This window comes from Mauremys mutica, chromosome 2 (genome assembly GCF_020497125.1).
Source record: "Mauremys mutica isolate MM-2020 ecotype Southern chromosome 2, ASM2049712v1, whole genome shotgun sequence".
Taxonomy (NCBI): Eukaryota; Metazoa; Chordata; order Testudines; family Geoemydidae; genus Mauremys; species Mauremys mutica.
The window spans coordinates 268,134,523-268,154,143 of record NC_059073.1 but is presented as its reverse complement, the minus strand read 5'-3'; the positions used below and the strand labels follow the sequence as shown (position 1 = coordinate 268,154,143).

The 19,621-nt window shown below is 40.8% G+C and overlaps 1 protein-coding gene across 10 annotated transcripts in view; it reads left to right on the top strand.

Annotated features, from left to right (window-relative positions):
- Window positions 1-19,621, top strand: part of PARD3 (par-3 family cell polarity regulator) — a 648,875-nt gene that overhangs the window by 314,825 nt on the left and 314,429 nt on the right. The window lies entirely within an intron of this gene.

Below are 19,621 nucleotides of genomic sequence, written 5' to 3'. Positions count from 1 at the left end.
CACTCCCTTTTCTTTACCTGGGGGGACTTTTTAACCCTTTACAGGTAAAGCAAGCAGCCACCAACAGGGACTTTATAGCTAACTGGCTGGCTGGGTGTCCATAAAAGGGAGATACCGCTCCCCTTCATTTATCATCCCCCCCACCCCACTGAGCCACTCGGTGCTAGAGAGAGAGTTATTTTGACAGGAGAGAAAACACATCTCATTTCCCATACAGCCCCCAATAGAGCAGACTGTGAGCTTGTTATAGGATGATATAATAAGGAATAATGTACCAGTTCTCTGTATTGGCACTTGTTAAAGAAATAGCTCTGCTTCTGTAGACTACTATGGACTTTAGGGCCTCAGAACGGAGAGTCACTTGAAAATATATAGTAGAAATAGCAATTAGCTGCATCTGTGGTACATTACCAGGCCTCTACTAAATTTTGAAGTGGGACATCCAAGAAGATGGAAGATTTGTGTCAGCCTTCTGAATTGTCTTAAGGAATCATGGCTCTGTGTGATGCAGGACCGGCTCTCAGCAAACCAATTGTGCTTGGGGCAGCATAATTCCAGGGGCGGCATTCCGGGAGTTTTTTCTGTTTTGTTTTTGTTTTTGTTTTTGTTTTTTTTTGCTTGGCGCAGCAAAAAACCTAGAGCCAGCCCTGGTGTAATAGGTAGGAATCTGTACTTCAATTTAGGGATCATTCCCAATTTATTTACAAAAGATTCAAACTATTTGCTGAAAGAATCGATCAGTGTAACTTAGAGAAAAGTGTGTTATTCTAAGCCATAAAATAAGACACTACTTGCACCTTGAAGAATTCCTTTGCCAGCAGAAATTTGAAGGTTTAAATTCAGACAGTTTCAGCTTTCAGATTTCTCATGCTGTAAACTAACAAACCATTTTAGAAGATATAGCCTTCTATTGTTTCACTGGACAGACAAGTTCACTTTGATCGATTTCAAAGTAATGTTAACATAAATTTTGTTAATCTATACTATTTATCCCTTTAAATAATAATTAGAAATGTATACTTTTCTTATGGAATAAAATTAAATGAAAGTAGTGCTTCTAAACTTTTCTTCATAAGAATTCCCCCTAGCAGACCTGTTCCAATGAATCAGTTGAAGATAGTTGGCAATTTTCCCAAAATTTGTTCTCATGCATAATATTACCACTGTTCAATGGAGAAATCATAAAATAACTAATTAAAAAGCTCAGTCCACCTGAAGTGGTTTGAAGGATTGGAGTCAAAGATTGGGGAATGCCATCTAACTGCAGAAGTCATCACAGTGGAGAGGTTGGGGTGGAGAAGGCGAGAGTTAAAGTTAACATTGGTGGAACGTTTAAATATGTATTCAGATTCTATAGGTTATTTCAGTTTCTATAAGCAAATATTGAAAGTGGCAAAGATCATGTTTACATAAGAAATATCACACAAAAATAGTATATTCTTCGCTTTACTGGAGAGGCCCTGCATTTTAAAAGGATTAAAAATCCTGTGCTGTTCTATGTGATTGTGGAGCAGAAGAAGGGGAGGGAAAGAAAGTTATATTTTTGATTGTTTAATTTCTAAGGCAGCTGATCAGAAAAGCCATTTGCAAATCTAAAGGACAGCATTCAATTAAATTAAAACTGCATAGGAACTATATAAACTGATTTGTGTTCATTAATGAATGAAAGCAAGATACTTTATCAAGGCTATTCAAAATACACAGCAGCTTATTCAGAACAGCTCAACATAAATTCAGTTTTCCACATCCAACACACTTTAAAAAAAAATAGAATTAAGAAAGCACCAAATTTAGAAGATGAAATGCACATTCATGATCATCACTGATGAGCAGTTCTGAATAGCAAAATCTCTGAAGCTCTTCAGTATTCTTTAAATATGGAAAAAGAAAATGGATTGTTCTCTCTTCGAAAATGGGGGATGGGGAAGAAGAAGTTAGGTAATTACATCTGCTCTCCTCCTGTGGTAGAAACTTACAGTATAGTTGATCAAGCTGGGCAGAGCTCTTTTCATTTTAAACATATCGCTAGCTACCTCCTTCCTCTTACAGTTAGCTTCTCGCTTGTGACTCCTGTCAGCGGTGAAATACAAATGTAATCTCTGTGTGGTCTTTCTGGTTCTCATGCTAGCAATGATATCTGACATGCAAATATTGTTAGTGCTTGATCTCCAAGCACAGAGTACCAGGGCCGCCCGGGGGGGGGCAAGTGGGGCAATTTGCCCCAGGCCCCGCTGGGGCCCCCACGAGAGTTTTTCGGGGGCCCTGGAGTGGGGTCCTTCACTCACTCCGGGGGCCCCGGAAAACTCTCGCGGGGCCTGGGCCACCAGATTTTCGGTGGCACTTCGGCGGCGGGTCCCGGGGCGGAAGGAACCCCCGCTGCCGAAGTGCCACCGAAGCGGGGGCCCCCGCCGCCGAAGACCCCAGGCCCCCTGAATCCTCTGGGCGGCCCTGCAGAGTACCTGCCTTCAGCTTTGTTTTGAGCAACTGAATGCTTGTTTATGAATAAATCTACCATTTTAAAATGTTCAGACATTACAAGATAGAATGGGACTGTGGGTTGCAATGCTGCAAAGAGTCTGAGCCTGAAGCAATGGTAGGAAGATTGTATGATGCCATCTACCTGAGAAGGAGAGGGTATTCATCTACCAGGGGATATAAGCAGCCACCAAATCTTGAATTGTACATTTGCCATAGCACTGTAGCTAAGGCTGAGTTTCTTTCATCTTTGCGAGTTCTCACTTTCAAGTTCTTATCATTGGCTTGCATGTCCCAGGCTTGTTCTTGGCTATTTTTGTGTTTTCATAGTGTTAAAAGTTGGTGATTTTTATGCTTACAGAAATTTAGTGAGTGGGTTTTTTGCCTCTTTTGGGCTCTGAACTAGTACTGTTCAGATTTAAAACTTAAAGCTTGCTGTCACAGTTCAGGGCAGCTGCACCTGTACTTCTTGTCAGTGGTCCAGCAAGGGCACTCACTCTCAGTTTTCCAGCTCCTTGGCTGTTGCCTTTGTGGGTGGAGACCTGTGTCTCACTCCGTTCTCACCTGAGTATGTCCAGGCTGCACATTTCCCTTCTTTCACTGTGTTGCTCACAGCAGAGAGAGGCTGCCCAAGCACACCTGTTTGCTTTCTCTTCAAAGATGGTTAACATTGTGACTGCCCAAGATTGTTGATACCACATAACTCTTTTAGTGTAAGCCAATTTTATTCTTAAAGTAAAAGCTCTACAGAGAAAACATATTGAAAACAATAAAAGAACCTACACACGGGCGAATAAGTTTACCAGAGATCACCCCAACTCTAACACAGGCTCTGGCAGAGGCAGTCCTTCAGCCTCCTCCCCACCTGAAGGGGTTTACTTTATGGTCACAAGTTCATCACAGCTTTATCTCAGAATAGTCTTATGGGGCCTCAGTAGGCCAAGTCCTTCCAATCCTTCGCTCAGGATTGGGGTGCTCTGTGCAGGGGCGGCTCCAGGCACCAGTGCTCCAAGCGCGTGCCTTGGGTGGCAAGCCGCGGGGGGCGCTCTGCCGGTCGCCACTAGGTCGACAGGCAGGGTGCCTTCGTTGGCTTGCCTGCGGAGGGTCAGCTGGTCCCGCGGCTTCAGCGGACCCTCCGCGCTTGGGGCAGCAAAATGTCTAGAGCCGCCCCTGGCTCTATGGACCGGGATCTTGTCTGGTTGCTGATGAGGAAGAGGGCCATGAGCCAGTTTAAAACCAGGCTATTTATCAGACAATCCTTTCTTTGTCTGTTAGTCCCTGGAGAATCCAATTTGAGCTTAGTGTGTGTGCACCTCTCCAGGGGTGGCTTCCAACGGCTGGGTGGTCACCCGCTCCTGCCTGGAAGGCTTAAGAGAGCCCTGGAGAGGGTTGGGGCAGAGGGACAAGCTGGGCTGATCGAGGAAACAGCCTCAGCTGTGACCACGCCCCAAACAGACCCAGCTGGCCCTATAAAGGCCAGGGAAGCCAGAAGGAGAGACACTCTCTCTGTTTGTAGAGGGAGAAGGGCCTGGCTGCTTGGGAGTTGAGAAGATACCTAGGTGGAGCAGGGCTGGGGGAAGGCTAAGGGAGCTAGGGAGCTCCGGCCTTGAAAACCTCAGGCTGCGGCCTAGTCTAAGGCCAATTGGGTACTGGGATTGCAGAGGCCAACCCCTGGGTAGGCCGAGGCAGCAGGTCCAAACCCCTCCTTGCCTGTGATGAGTGGCTTACATTGCAGTCAGCCCCAGGGCGCGGGGGCTAGATGATGATGGCAGTAGCCATATCCGGGAGGGACACGGGGGCCAAGCAGCAGCGGGACACTGGCCTGCAGAGGGCGCTCCAGCGGCTGGATGAGCTAATTTCCAGCGACAACCAGCAGGATGTGCTGCAGGGGTGAGTCCTACATTGCTGCAGGCTGATAATGAATGAAGTATATCAGCATCCCCATCCGTACTAGAGAAGATGCATACTATTCCACAATTTCACATTCATAATTTCATTTTTAATACACTGGACTCCAAAGGTATTAAACCTAGTTCAATAAGGTTTAACTTAATTCAGTAAAGTTGATCTTAATTCCTGAATTAATTATCTTAATTAAGGTTGTTCAGGATATTGTCAATCTGTCACGTGCATCATTGTCAGTGAGGGATGTCTGCTTTAAGAATGAACACAATTGAGAAATGAAGGAGCTAGGCTTTTACGAAAACATTGTCCTAGGGTATGCACTTCCTTAGCTCTGATAGGCCACTTTGTAGTGGTCTGGTAGTGCAAAGGAGCTGTAAATATGGCTTCAGTGGCCAACTGCGGAATGCTGGGATGTAGTCAGAGGAAAGGGGGTATAGACAGAATTCTCCTGCACTGTGGAGATTCCTGGCTGCTAGAATGGTTCAGTGGGAGCCATTGTAGCTAGGTGCAAGTTAGTGAATGGTGCCAGGATGAAGAGATATAAAGGATCTATATCTCAAAACCTTTCCCTTTCCCTTTCACTACCCTCGATCCTATATCAAGTAGAGCTCACCACACCTTTCCCTTTCACTACCCTCGATCCTATATCAAGTAGAGCTCAGCCAGATCCAAGAGTTTAGCCTCAAGTATGTCTGAATGACTACACACAGACCTTTGCTATTCTGACCCCCTCCCTGCCTAGTCAATCTTCTCTTCCCTGTTTTACCAAGTATGTTTTTTCTCCCATCTGTTTTAAAGGTGGTGTCACAAGGAGCCCTGCATGTCTTGTGACCTTTCTGCTATGCAGGATCCTGTGCCCGCAATTTCTGATTTAATACGCTCTGTGTCATTGCACCCCAACCCCACCGCCCACATTTGAAATTGCAGGTAGCAAACTACAGCAGAAACCAGACATAGTTGATCCCTGGAAATGTCATCTGACCCATTGTCCTCCTTCCCCCTGAACCCACATACTTCAAGAGGGTGTCGGATGTACATGAACTGCCCTTCATAATTTATGAGTGTTTGTGTGTTGTTGGGCACATCGAATATAAAACCACCAAGAGAGATAAAATACAAGAGTTAAGGGTCCAATCCATGGCCCACTGCAGTCACTAAAAAGACTCACATTATCTTCAGTGGGCTATAGACAAGGCCATAAGTGCTCTACTTACAGTGTTTTAAAGTCCTCGATCCTAAATCAACATCTTAAACCTTTTTAGTTTTGTTTACCTGACAAAAGATATTATGTACTGTGTGCTAAATTATGCCAACGTTTATTACACCAGTGCAATCCCATTGAAGTCTATTAGATTGCGCCTTGTAACTTGAGAACAGAATTAATCTCTTAACGCTCCTCCAGGGAAAAGTAATCCTAACATTTTGTTGTAACATCACCATGAATCTGAAAAAGGGCCATATTATCTATAGATATGTGAAAAATGTTTTGTAACATCCATTGTGTAGTAGGACCTTTTAGTGCTTTATAGTAGAATCCATACAACCTTAACTTGAAATAAGTGAAAGATGAAGCATTCAGATAAACTACAAACAAATGAACAGGTCAGATTGCAGTCACATTTTGAGAGTAAATAAATGGGTTTTTTTTAGCAGGGTCTTACGGGATTTTTTTAAATATAAGAATCATTTGTGGCAAAATTTGAGATATTTACATTTAAAGTAGATGGGACTTTGTATTCAGGGTGTCTGTAGCAGAATCATAACTGAGAGTGACTTTTGCATTCAACCCATGAATGACAAAGGAGAAAATCCACTAAGACAAACTTTATGAAGGCTGAAGCTTTTCATATCAAAACAAAATCAAAATTTGTATTGAAGCAAAGTTTATTCAGGAAAAACGAAGCAAGAAATACTTGACCAGTACTTTTTATAAACATTGCTAGTCAAGACAGACGTTGCTAAATCTCGTTAGAGTAGTTCAGGTACTTTGAATAGTTAATTGATCTTTTAATTTGGGTTATTTTTGGTTTAATATTCCTGTATGTGAACATGTAGTTTGTACAGTGATGGTTATTTGCATAGATAGTTCTGACTCTTCATCTACAGTAACTGATAGGGATTATTTATTACCAAAGATTGTAGGTAAAACAGAATATGAGGGACTGTATCCTGATAAGCAGTGACTCAGAAAAGGACTTATGGGCCATGGTAGAGATAACCAGTTGAACGTGAGCTCCCAGTGTGATGCTGCAGCTAAGACGGTGAACATGATCCTTGGATGTGTAAGTAGAGAAATATCAGGTAGGATCTGGGATGTGATATAGCCTCTGTTTCTGGCATCAGTGAGGCTGTTACTGGAATCCTTTGTCCAGGTTTGATGTCCACACTTCGTAACAGTTTAGGGAATATGTCTGTGTCCAGTTACGATTCCATTTGGTTTTATGAGCACTATTTGGGCTCGTAACAATTATTGTGAATTGGATTATTCATTTGGTAGCTGGCAAGGAAGTCCAAATAGTGTTCATAAAACCAAATGTAGTTTACTGCTCTCCTATTCCTTACTAATTGGAACCAAACTGCAGGAAAGGAAAAAATTGTATGCTGTTAACTGGTTTGACTGTACTTCCTATGTGGCCAACTTGGGGTGGCGGGGGTGTATAGGGATAGCGAAGCTGGATGCTTAAAGAATGAAAATCATTCGTTAAAACAAAAACTTGAGTGGTGGACATGTCATGAGATCAGAGAGAAATCTGCCAGTAACTTCTGTTTTCCATCAGAACCAGAAAAATATCCAAATCATATTGATAGTGAATCAGATCCAGAGATTTGAAATATAAGATAAGCATTGTACAGCATGTATTTTCTGTGGGTCTTAAAATATGGTCTTGCATTACCCTTTCTTCAGTTTACATGTGAAGTAGTGGAATACCACTCATTATTTCATAGATTTATATGGAAATGTCTCTCTCTCTGCACCATCTATATGTACTCACACATATATATACGGCTATATGTGTGTGTGTTTTGCATCTATATAATCTCTATATATCTCTATGTATACAAACTTTTTAAAGTTCAAAATTGAAAGGTTCATATTAGGGCTGAGTGTGTTGATATCTGAAAAGGAAGAATTACATTCTAAATTATTGTGAGATATTTCTAATAAAAAGACTATTTAACAGGAATTTAGAGCTCTGTGCACACATATCCTGTGTGAAAAACAATGAAGTTCTTGAAATATGTGGTAAAATGATTAATCAGATCTACCTAAAAGTTTATCCATTATCTCATTTGAATGACAATCATGTATATTGGTTAGTTTTTTCAGTGTGGTAGAGTGGGGCTTTAGTTTATATTAGACAGTGAGATGGAATAAACTGATTGGGGACAGCAAGAATACTTCAGCTTTTATAAACAGTATCTCATGATGGCATCTATCATTTCATACTGTGCTTTAAATTGAAGAGAGAATCTTTGGGCCATATACTTGCATGTAGTAGTACATACACTGGCCTTGGAGAAACAGAGGAAATTGTACATGTGAATCTAGGGGTAGAATTTAGATCTTTGTATGAAGAATGGTTCATATTCAACACTTTTTTTATTTTTTTTAATCAAAAAATGGTTGGGATTGGGGATTTAAGCTATTTGCTGATATAGGGGGGAAAAAAGGAGACATATCAGATATTTATTTTGTGCGTGTACCATACAATGGATATAGATTCTATAGCACTCACTTTTTAACCACACGTAAATGACGGTGTAATATAATTGCAAGAAAAATCATTGTTGCAGCTAGTCAGTTTTCGTTGTTTGTTTAAATATATCCCATTACAATATCAGCTCTGACTGTATTCAAGTCTGCCTTCCTGAACTTCATCTGATGGGTATCAGTCTTCAGACACCTCCTGTCTTTGAAGGAAACCCCTCTGAGTCTTAGGTAGTTGATTCTGAGGTTCTTGTGCCATTGCCAGGATGATATCTGTTCGAGTTCTTTCTTCCCTTCTTTTAATAAACCAACAGTTTATTATCTCCTCCCTCTATGTAGCAGGGTTATTTTTTAGCACGATTGCTTTTGGATGCACAAATACTGTAATAGCCGTACTACTTTCTTGTCCTGTGTCACTTGTCCTCTGTTCACTTTCATTCCAACTTTTCTAAGGATGGTTTATAATACATTTTTTCTAATTCTTTTTATAATGTGTTTGTGCTACTGCACAGGATCCCCAAGTGTCTTGGTCGGAGTGCTTTATAAATTATTACTGTTCAGAACTATTAGCGACACTAATGGTTAAATGTCTATGGTCTCTCAGATTTTCTACATTAGGTCCCATGGAACACCAGTTCTGTACTTCTCTAAAATTATTAGAAGCTCAATTCAGAACTCCTTACTTAGTCTAAGCTCCCATTGGGACTTCAGTAAGAATATGGCCTTAGTGAAGAGAGAGTGAACAGGGCCCTTAATTACTATAGTGCCAAAGCAATGCTTAAGTGAAATACATTAGTAAAATTAAAATTTGTCTTCATTCCCTTGGTGGGGTAATACAGTTAATGAATATAGATCTGGCCAAATTAAGATAATTTATTTCATTGGCTGGCGTCATTGTAAAACTTTTCAGTGTATTATAACTCTTTTATACAAACCTTAAACAGATGCAGTTCTTGTATCCGCTTCAAAGACCAGGAAGGTTAAAAGTTTTAAGTGTATTAAACCAATTTTCTTAATTACATCTGTAATATAGCTCTTCTTTTTTTTCATTTAGAATTCACAATGTATTCTTCAGGCATCTTCTTTTCCAGCAATTTATACTAAGGATTTTTAATAACCATTATTTACACTGTAGGTTTTTTTTAAATCCCACATTTTTTGTTTCAAAAGATAGCATTTTTAATGCTTGATATTGCTTATTTTCTCCTACTCCTCTATTTGCACTTTACATTCCTCACTTCTCTTGTTTGCTATCCTGTTGCCCATCTCTCACATTTCCGTCTCATGCCTTCTATTGTACCTGTTGCCTGTGGTGAACCTTCCCATTTCTTATCTGCCATACTCCTTTTCTTTCCTTCTTAAAATCCCTTACAAGAAAAAAGCAATGTTCAGATATGGGCACAACAACAACGAAAGACCATGAGAAACTTCCCTAGTTTTGTTGCAAAATCAAATCACAGATCAGGTTTGGTGGGGTCTGTGAACCTTTCAAGTGAAGTTCGCAGCTTTGCACTGAAAGCAGGTGGAAGTTGGTGCTTTCAGCTTAGCGTCACTTTGAGATTTTGGGCTTATTTGAACCTGAGTAAAATTCAAGGGATAAGAAATTGTGTGTGTAGAAACTGAAGTCCTTTCAAACGGAATTTGCCAAATTTTCGCCCTAGTTTACTCCCACATGTTTTCACTTAGATGGTTAATGGTTACATGGTTAATGTTACTTTGGAAACAGGATGTATATGTAGAGTTATATACATTGGTGCTATAATTTAAATATTCTTTGTTCTACCAAAATAGGCTGCTTTAACATGGATGTCAAGGCTCATCTGATGTCACTCTAGCTTCAGGTGGGATCCTGAGAAATTGCTGCTGAGTCATGCTAGCAGATGGATCCTGTTAGTTCCAGCCAGGATAATAAAGGGGGTCTGAATATTTTTTGGGGGCACAGAAAATTATGACAGAGTAGATTCTGGAGGGAAAACCTATGGACGGCCAAGCTTAGGGAGTAATCCTGTACTGAAGTTAGGGTGACCAGACAGCAAGTATGAAAAATCAGGACGGGGTGGGGGATAATAGGAGCCTATATAAGAAAAAGACCCAAAAATCGGGACTGTCCCTATAAAACCGGGACATCTGGTCACCCTAACTGAAGTTTGTTACTGTGTGTGAATTACCAATTAGGAGCACTCACAGGAAGGGAGTGAGGTTGGATAGTAACTCAGGTCTGCATACTCCTTTGAGGAAGAAGTAGTGAATCAGCCTACTCATAATTGTAAATAAATAAAAGAGCTTGCCTTGCAAAATCCTTGTCTGATTCCACTTTGTGGTAATAGGGAATGGTATTGTATAATATAACAGTCTAAAGAGTTAATAATTTACAGGTAAGTGATTTGTCTGTTTTCCCTCCCACTTCATCTTGGTTTTATTGCATAAGGACAATAGTTTCATTGTTAGATGTCTTTAGTTATATTCAGTGGTGAAAGGAGTTCCTGTAATTTATGGGTTCCTTTGAGAAATGTCACAAGATCCCAGTGAAGTGACATAGTAAGATTTACTGAATATAGCACACTGAGTACACAGATTTATGTAATAGGACCTAGCTTATATGATATACCCCAAGATCTCTATTCATTTCGCCCCTATAATAGAAAGGAAAAAAGGAGCAGACTATCCTGACCACTCATTATTTAATTCATTGAAGTAGGTCATTTTAAAATTACCCTTAAGACTATTTGGCTTGGCATATGAAATTGCTTAATATTTAAATGTTTTTCTTTATCAGCAAATTTAGTGTATTTTTTATAGGAAAAGAAGAAACATCTTATAGGAACATGGTAGGTACATATAGGCACTAGTGACGTAGGGAAAGGTAGGAGATATGTCCTGAAGGCCAAATTTAGGCTGCTAGGTAAGAGATTCAAGTCCAGGTACCATTCTCTGAAACGCTTCCAGTTCCACATGCAGGGCTAGTTAGGCAGAACTGCGGAGTCTCAATCCATGGATGAGACAATGGTGTAGGGAGAAACTAAAACGGGGAACCAGATTGCTGATGTATAAAATTAAAAAAAGGAGTTCCTCCCAAGGGCTGGGAGAAAGCCAACAGGTGTGAAGGAGTACATGGTTTGGACAGAGATATCTCTTAGGATAAAGTCTATTAAGGGGGACCCTCTATATAATAGTAAGGAAGAGAGGATGGAAGTTGCTAAAGGACAAGTAGGGACGAAAGAGAAACAGTCAGTTGAAATTGTATTCAGTTACATCAGACCGTTAAAAAGTGGCAAATTTTATAAGTGCTTGTAGACAAATGCTAGACGTCTGAACAGTGATATGGGTGAACTTCTGTGCTTGGTATTAAATGAGATTGATATAATAGGCATCACAGAAACTTGGTGGAATGATGATAATCAATGAGATATGGTAATACCAGGGTAAAAGAATATATAGGAATGACAGAGTATGTCGTGCTGGTGCGGGGAGTGGCACTATATGTGAAAGAAAGCATAGAGTCAAATATAGTAAAAATCTTAAATGACTCACACTGTATCATGGAATCTCTATGGATAGAAATTCCATGCTTGAATTAGAAGAATGTAGCAGTAGGAATATATTAGTGAAACCTGACCAGGATGGTGGTGATGACTGTGAAATGTTGAGGCAGATTAAAGAAGATATAAAAATCATAGAATATCAGGGTTGGAAGGGACCTCAGGAGGTCATCTAGTCCAACCCCCTGCTCAAAGCAGGACCACTCCCCAGATCCCTAAATGGCTCCCTCAAGGATTGAACTCACAACTCGTGGTTTAGCAGGCCAATGCTCAAACCACTGAGCTATCCCTCCCCTGATTTCAACTATCTGCATATTGACTGGGTACATGTCACCTCAGGACGGCATGCAGAAATAAAGTTCTTTGACACCATAAATGACTGTTTCTTGGAGCAGCTAGTCCTGGAGCCCACAAGAAGAGAAGCACTTCTTCATGTAGTCCTAAGTAGAACACAGGATCTGGTTCAAAACGTGAATATAGCTGAACGGCTTTTAATAATGACCATAATATAATATAATTTCACATCCTTGTGGGGGGTAGGAGCGGGAGAAACCAAAGAAGCTCACCACAATACCATTTAACTTCAGAAAGGGGAAGTACCCAAAAATGAGGAAGCTAGTTAAAGGAAGATTAAAAGGTACAGTCACAAAAGTGAAATGCCTGCAGTCTGCATGGAAACTTTTAAAAACAGCATAATAGAAGCTCAAATTAAATGTACATCCCCAAATTAAAAACAGTAAGAGGACCAAAAAAGAGCCATCGTGGCTAAACAACAAAGGAAAAGAGGTGGTTAGAGGCAAAAAGGCATCCATTAAAAATTGGAAATTAAATCCTACTGAGGAAAAGAGAAAGGAGCATAAACTCTGGCAAGTCAAATATAAAAGTATAATTAGACGGGCCAAAACAGAATTTGAAGAGCAACCAGACAAAGACTCAAAAATTAACTGTACATTTTTTTGAGTACATCAGAAGCAGAAAGCCTGCCAAACTATCAGTGGAACCACTGGATGACTGAGGTACTAAAGGAGAGCTCAAGGGACATAAGTCCATTGTGGAGAAGCTAAATGAATTATTTGCATCAGTCTGCATGCAGAGGATATGAGTGAGATTCCTTTAAGTTTTATTGTTTTTTAAATAATAATTACATACCATGGAGCAAGCAAACAAACCCATAAAGTGATACATCCTAAATGTCCTAAGCTTCAGATTCCTTCTAAATGTTTCTTCAAAGTGGAGCCAATATTCGACCACTGTATTAGAGCTTAATTTGCTTCTTCATTCAAACCCATATTTTTTGTTTATTTCAGAACCTTATGTTTTCCCACTGCTTTGTCTTTTATGGTGATTGCTGATAATTTCAATCCATTAATCCAAAGCAAATAAATTAAATGTCGAAAAAATAAAATATCTGCAAGCATCTGTGTTTGAAATTATTAAAACAAGCATTAGTGTTAATATTAGCTTTCCTCGTACCCTTATTTGGGATAGCCATTATATTTATCTTGGTTTGCTCTAGATGCAAATACAGTACAAACTAGAATACATTTTATGAAATAGACCAAGGGATAGTGAAACTTTGTCTTGCCCCGACTAACCCATCAGCCCTGTCAGTAGCCATCTCCTGGTGATCTGAGGGTCAGTGGAGAGAGATTGCAATAGAAAGAGTACATTTTGAATACAGTGTGTAAAGAGGGTGGCAGACACTCTAGGATCCTGTGTGGGGAGCAGCACTCTGTTGGGCCATCTTGAAAATCAAATGCTTGACTCCAGCAGGAAGGTGCTCTGTACTTATCGCTGAGTCACTTTTGGTATGTCTACACAGCAGCTAGACAACCGCAGCTGGCCTGTGCCAGCTGACTTGGGCTCACGGGGATCAGACTGAAGCTTGAGCTCTAGGACCCTGAGAGGAGGGAGTATCCCAGAGCTCGGGCTCCAGCCTGAGCCCAGAAGTCCAAGCAGCAAGGAGACAGCCCCACTGCCCAAGCCCCGCGACCCCGAGTTGCCTGTCACGCGCCAGCTGCAGGTTTTTCTTTGCTGTGTAGACATATTCTTTGAGGTAAATTCAGGTTCATCCTGTTAGCTGCAGTCTAGGAGAATAAAAGTGTGTGTTTCTTAGGCAGGAGGAAGAAGGGTCAGATTTAAGTAAGTTTTTTAATGAAACCCTGGGCAAGGCCAAGGTTGGAGGGAAATCTGAGTTTGACGTTTATATTTGGCTACTGGTAATTAACCTACCAATAAAGACAAATCCCAGAAAAGGCATATGGCTTAGAGTTTGTAGTGTGGGAGTTCAGAGCAGCAATAGGAGTCTGCTTCCTTAGAAAGTGGTACTAGCAATTGCTGCATGCACAAGAGCATTGTCTGAATTAAGTTGTGCATGGAAAACAAGATTGGTTGAAATTCTATAATTCACTACACTTTTATGACATTGTCTGGCTTACCTTATCCAAAAAGAAACATTCTAGTACTTCTGAATTTGGAACACATTCTATAGACCAGCATTAGCTGATTCTATGAAACAATTTATCTGGTTAAAGAGAAAAGGTGGGTGAGGTTATATCTTTCATTGAACCCTCTTCTGTTGATGAGAGACACAAGCTTTCAAGCTTAGGCAGCGCTCTTCTTCAGTTCTGGGGAACTCACTCAGAGTGTCACAGCTAAATACAAGGTGGAACAGATAGTTTAGCATAAGTTTAAAAAAAAAAAAGGCAGCTGGGGAGGTTGTTAGTGGGTTATAGATTAACCTGCCCCCACCATCTGCTTCCCTTTCCTTTCCTCCCTGTGACTGGAGGGGTGTTTACAGGCCACTTAATCTTGAATGGTCCCTTGAAATATGTTAATACTAACTACTACTTATGCTAAACAATCTGTTCCACCTTATATTTAGCTGTGATACTCTGAGAGCAAGCCTACACTACAAAATTAATTCGGCTTAGGCTGTAGTGTAGACATATCCTACATTGGAAAAACTTATATTGCTCAGGAGTGTGAATATTCCACCCCCACGAGTGACATAAGTTACACCAATATAAGCGTTGGTGTGCACAGTGCTATGTCGGCGGGAGAAGCTTGTGCCGCTCGCAGAGGTGGGTTTTTCTGTGCTGATGGGACATCTCTCTCCCGTCAGCATAGAGCATGTTCACCACACTTGCTGCAGCAGCACAGCTGTATCGGTATAGCTGCACTGCTGCAACGCTGTACGTATAGACATACTCTTAAGTTACGTCAATATACAGTCACTGCAGTAATTAAATCACTTTTGTATGTCCACACTAGCTCTGGGGCACTGACAGTTGGAGCCACACTTCATGGGACTGACAGCCAGAACACTCTGGTGCAAGCAAAGCAGTGTCTACACTGGCACTGCGTTACCCTAACTACATCAACCTAAGGCAGGGGTGGGCAATAATTTTTGCGGGGGGTGGGGCACTCCACAAATTTTGGTAAGTTGACACATTTCTACTATATTAATGGGGGGGGGGGTGCGGAGTCTGGGAGGGAGTTTGGGTGCAGGAGGGAGCTCTGGGCAGGTGCAGAGTGTTGGAGTGCAGGAGGGGGTACAGGGTCTGGGAGGGAGTTTGGTGCAGGAGGGGGTTCTGACCTGGGGCAGAAGTTGGGGTGCAGGAGGGGGTGCGAGGTGCAGGCTCTGGCCAGGAGGCGCTTACCACGTTTACCCTGTTTTCTTTGAAAACTAGTAATTATTTCCCTCAGTTGCTCAGCAGGAAGATGGCCTATTGTCATCTTCCTTGCTGCCAAATGCAGCTAACAACCCAATATTTTCTATTTAGGTAGTGGTGTGTTTTTTGCTCTTGATGCCAACAGCCATTGTGTTTCACTGCTCAGTCCCAAAAGGAAACACCACCATGTAGAGATGTTGGAGATATGGTACAATTCTGGGGTTTTGGAATACCAACCAGCAGTACAATAGAATGAATTTCACACACTGGAATGTTTATTTTCAGTGATGTGTTTTAAAAAAGTAATTGTACTTACAGTATTTACCTCAGTTTGTTTATTTTTATTTTTTGTTAACAAAAATAAAAACATTTGCCAGCTTAAAACATATAACACAGTAGTACATGCAGTTTCTTAATTTTTATGGCATAGGTAGCCTATTTCTCTCTTTCTGTGATTACGCTAATGCTCTGAAATGCATTAGCTTTTAAGGTAATTGTGGTGATTGAAATCACAGACTCTAAATAAGATTAAAGACCAGCAAAGTTATTAAAGTAGCAAAATTTAACAGTACAGAACCTTGGAAACATGGCCTTGCTTCCATCTGGAGCATTAAACTTGAACATACTTCCAAGAAAGAAAAGCTCAGAAATGCTCAAATAGCCAAATCATGCTCAGTCCTGTAATATTATAAATCTGCAAATGGATTTTGAGAGTCACCTTTCTTATCTCATTTACACAGTTTAAAAAGAAAGTTGTTGCTCTGACATTAATTTCACAGTGTTGCATGGCTTAATTTTCTCCTATATTTTAGAAGACTGACAGTGCAGATATCACCATGTCTGTCACACCATTTTTCTTTGTACAAGAATATGTGTTTCAGGGCTATTTGTTTCTCATACATTAATAGGTAGTAGACTGGCCCCAAAATCACAATCTGGGATGAGTGTCTTTGTGTATCCTCAGGGAATAATATTTTAAAGTCACTGTATTTGTTGGTACTTAGGAATATGATTTTTGTACTTCTTATTTTTGCCAGCTTTTACCATCTGTGTGTCTTTTTTTTCTTTTTTGTCTCCTTGATTTAATTTTTCAGTTTAATTTCTCAGTTTCAGTGGAATTTCTCTGTCTTTCTGACTCATCTTTGAACTTAGACATTTATAAAAAATCATTTACATCAGTTACACAGTAAAAAAAAAAAAAAAAAAATCTTGGCCTTCACAATTTGAAGTTTTAAATCTATCCTGTTTAACTTTTTATCAAGTCATTTCTGGTACAAGCAGCCCACTTTTGGAGGTAAAATACTTTTTTTTTTTAATTGCTTTGATGGGAAATGCTAGTTTGATCACATTAAGCACATTCTAGTTTTTCATACTCATTTAGTTTTTAATACCCTTGAGGGAATAATTTTCTTGAGAAATTTGTGCGGTAATCATAAACAGACATAATTTAGTAATTTTCTCATGAAACATTGGCTGAAGTTTTGGCACTAATGACCTGAAACTCTCACAAACAGGAACACATTTTTGTTTAAAGTCCAAGAAAAATAGTTCTTGAAGTCAAATAAAAATAAGTTGTTGTTCAGTATTTTACAGACTTATTTTCAATAAAGAGGATGTATAACCATCAGTTGGTAAAAGTCATGTGACTTCAGGCATATTCTAACATTTCAATAATGGAGCTCAAGTCATTTTTTTCAGCTGTTCTTTGACAATATTTTACACGGAAATTGCATTATATAAGTAGCTTTATTTTAATGTATAAGTGTAACTGTGTAGCACATTCCATCAAGTCTTTTGCTAGTATATGTAAGTTTTTTCTTAAACTAACAACAGTGCTGCTGTCATGATCTTTTGACATACATATTTGCTTTTAGCCTGGAGATACAGTATATTCCTTGTGGTCAAATTTAATGCATTTTTCATAGGAGCAGGTTTATTTTTAGCCCCTTAACATCTTTTTGTCACTAGCTGTTAAAGGTTATTTTCACCCTACTGTACACATTTACTTATAGCTGATTTTTTGAGGGGGGGGGAAGTATCTTTTCCCTTTTGAGCTTCTTTTCTGGTTTCTAATTAAATATTATTTGTGTGCTGCTGTCAAAAAACACAGCAAGTTTGTGAATCTTATTAAAATACCAGAATTAATAGGTGAAAAGACGTTTACTTTTGAAAACATGAGCCTAATGATCTTATTATGCTTTCCACTCTGTGTGGTCTACTCTGAATTATTTTTCATATCAGTGATGTAGAATATCAAAGGCCAAAGTGAGTGTTCTGTTTACTCAAGCCGGTATCCTTTTTTTTTTTTTAAGGGAAACTTTGCTGTGAAATTCTGTGGTGCAGCTATTCCTTGTTCTATGCAGTTCTGATATGCCTGTAGTTTTTAATAACCACTGTTTCTCTTTCAAATGCCTGCTGTTACCTTTTTTGTAAAGAAGTACAGCTGGGGAAAAGCAGTACAGACATATCCTGTTACTATTTCATTGAATTATTTTGAACTTTGAGTCCGAGAGAGAGGAATCTGTGTTTGTTTTCGAGAGGAGCGGAAGTGCTTTGTTTGATGTTTTCAGTTATATAAAGTTTTAGCAAAGCCTTTCAGAGTTTCTAATAAATGTACATTCAAACACTATTTTAGTGGCATAATGGATCTTATTAAAAGGCCATTCTCAGGGTTTATGAGCTCCAAAATTTTACTTGACCTTACCTTGAGGGTATTTTTTTCCCCCCTTTTTTGGATTTAACTTCCCGAGTCCCCTAAGAAACACTAATCCTTTTACTGATCCTTTAAGTGATGGAAACTAGACAACCCAATCAGTCTGAGTTCTCCATTGTAATAATGCCCATGCACAGATGGGATTAATTGAGAAATGGCAATAATCTGTGATCTAGATTTTGTTGTCATTCGTTCGTTCAAGGTTTGAAGTTTTAGGAAGACCTGCATTTCAGTTGAGAATGTAGGCTTTAGAGTCCCACCTGGATGCCTGCATTCCTCCTCGGTGGCCTGCAGTTTTTTGTCCTCTAGTCTGTTTAGAAGGGAATGGCTAAACTAACCTTCCTTGTACATGGGCCAAGTAATTCACGTCATCCATTTTCTGCACTGGTTTCCTTCTGCTTTACGCTTCAAGTTCAAGCTGTACAACTTTGCCTCCACTTAACTCTTTTCTTTCTTATTTTATTTCTCACCTTCTCAGCCCTTTGCATGAATCCTATGTCACCTCTTACATCACATCCTTCTCCCACCTGCAATGCTGTACCTACTCAATGGACAAGTGCTGTACTTACCTAGTGGCACATCTGTACTTATCCAGTGGACAAGTGCTGTAGATATCTAGTGGCACATCTATTCTTACAGTTCTCACTACTTCTACAAATCCCAGAAATGCTCAACCAGGTCTGTAAAGATGCAGTCTCAAGCTCAGACCCTGTCCAGTCGGTGGTGTGTGTCTGGCTATAACATAAGCTCCTCAGGGTAGGGACTTTGGATACATCTACACAGCAAAGAAGAACCCAAGGCTGGCCCATGTCAGGTGACTGGGCTCGTGGGGTTCGGGTTGCAGAGCTGTTTTACTGCTATGTAGACTTCCAGGCTGAGACTAAAGAACCTGCGGGATGGGTCGCAGCCTGAGCCCGAGTTGGTTAGCGTGGGCCAGTTGTGGGTTTTTCTTTGCTGGGTAGACATATGTTGTTTTGTTTCTGTCTTGTAGGTGCAGACCTAATTACTTGTACTCAGTAATATTCAGTAAGGCGAAGATTTTTGTAATGGTTATTTTTAGTAAAAGTCACGGACAAGTCGCAGGCAATAAACAAAAATTCAAGGAGCCCATGATCTGTCTTTGACGTTACTAAAAATCACTGGGGGCAGGGCTAAGTAGTGGGGAGGAATGGAGTCCCATGGGGGGGTGGAGTCTGACAGGCCGAGACCCCTGCCATGGTGTGGGGCACAGCCCTGGCTCCAGTAGCCACAGTGTGGGGCGCAGCCATGGTGGGTGCACAGCTCTCACGCTGGAGCTGGCCACAGCTGCGGGGCAGGGGTGCGCAGCCCAGGCTGTAGCCCCCGCCGGCGGTTGGGGGTGGCGCATGGCCCTGGGAAGCTGCAAGGGGGGCACACGGCCCCTGCTGCAGCCAGGCAGGGACATGTGGCCCCAACTGCAGCCCCCTGGTGGAAGCTATGGGGCTGGGACCCAGGGCCCCTGCTGCAGCCCCTCGCGGAAGTAGCCGGGCTGAGGTGCAGTGGGGGGTGCAGCCATGGGGAGCGCTCAGCCCCTGCTGTGAAGCTGGCCGCAGCTGCAGGACAGGGGTACACAGCCTAGCTGCAGTGA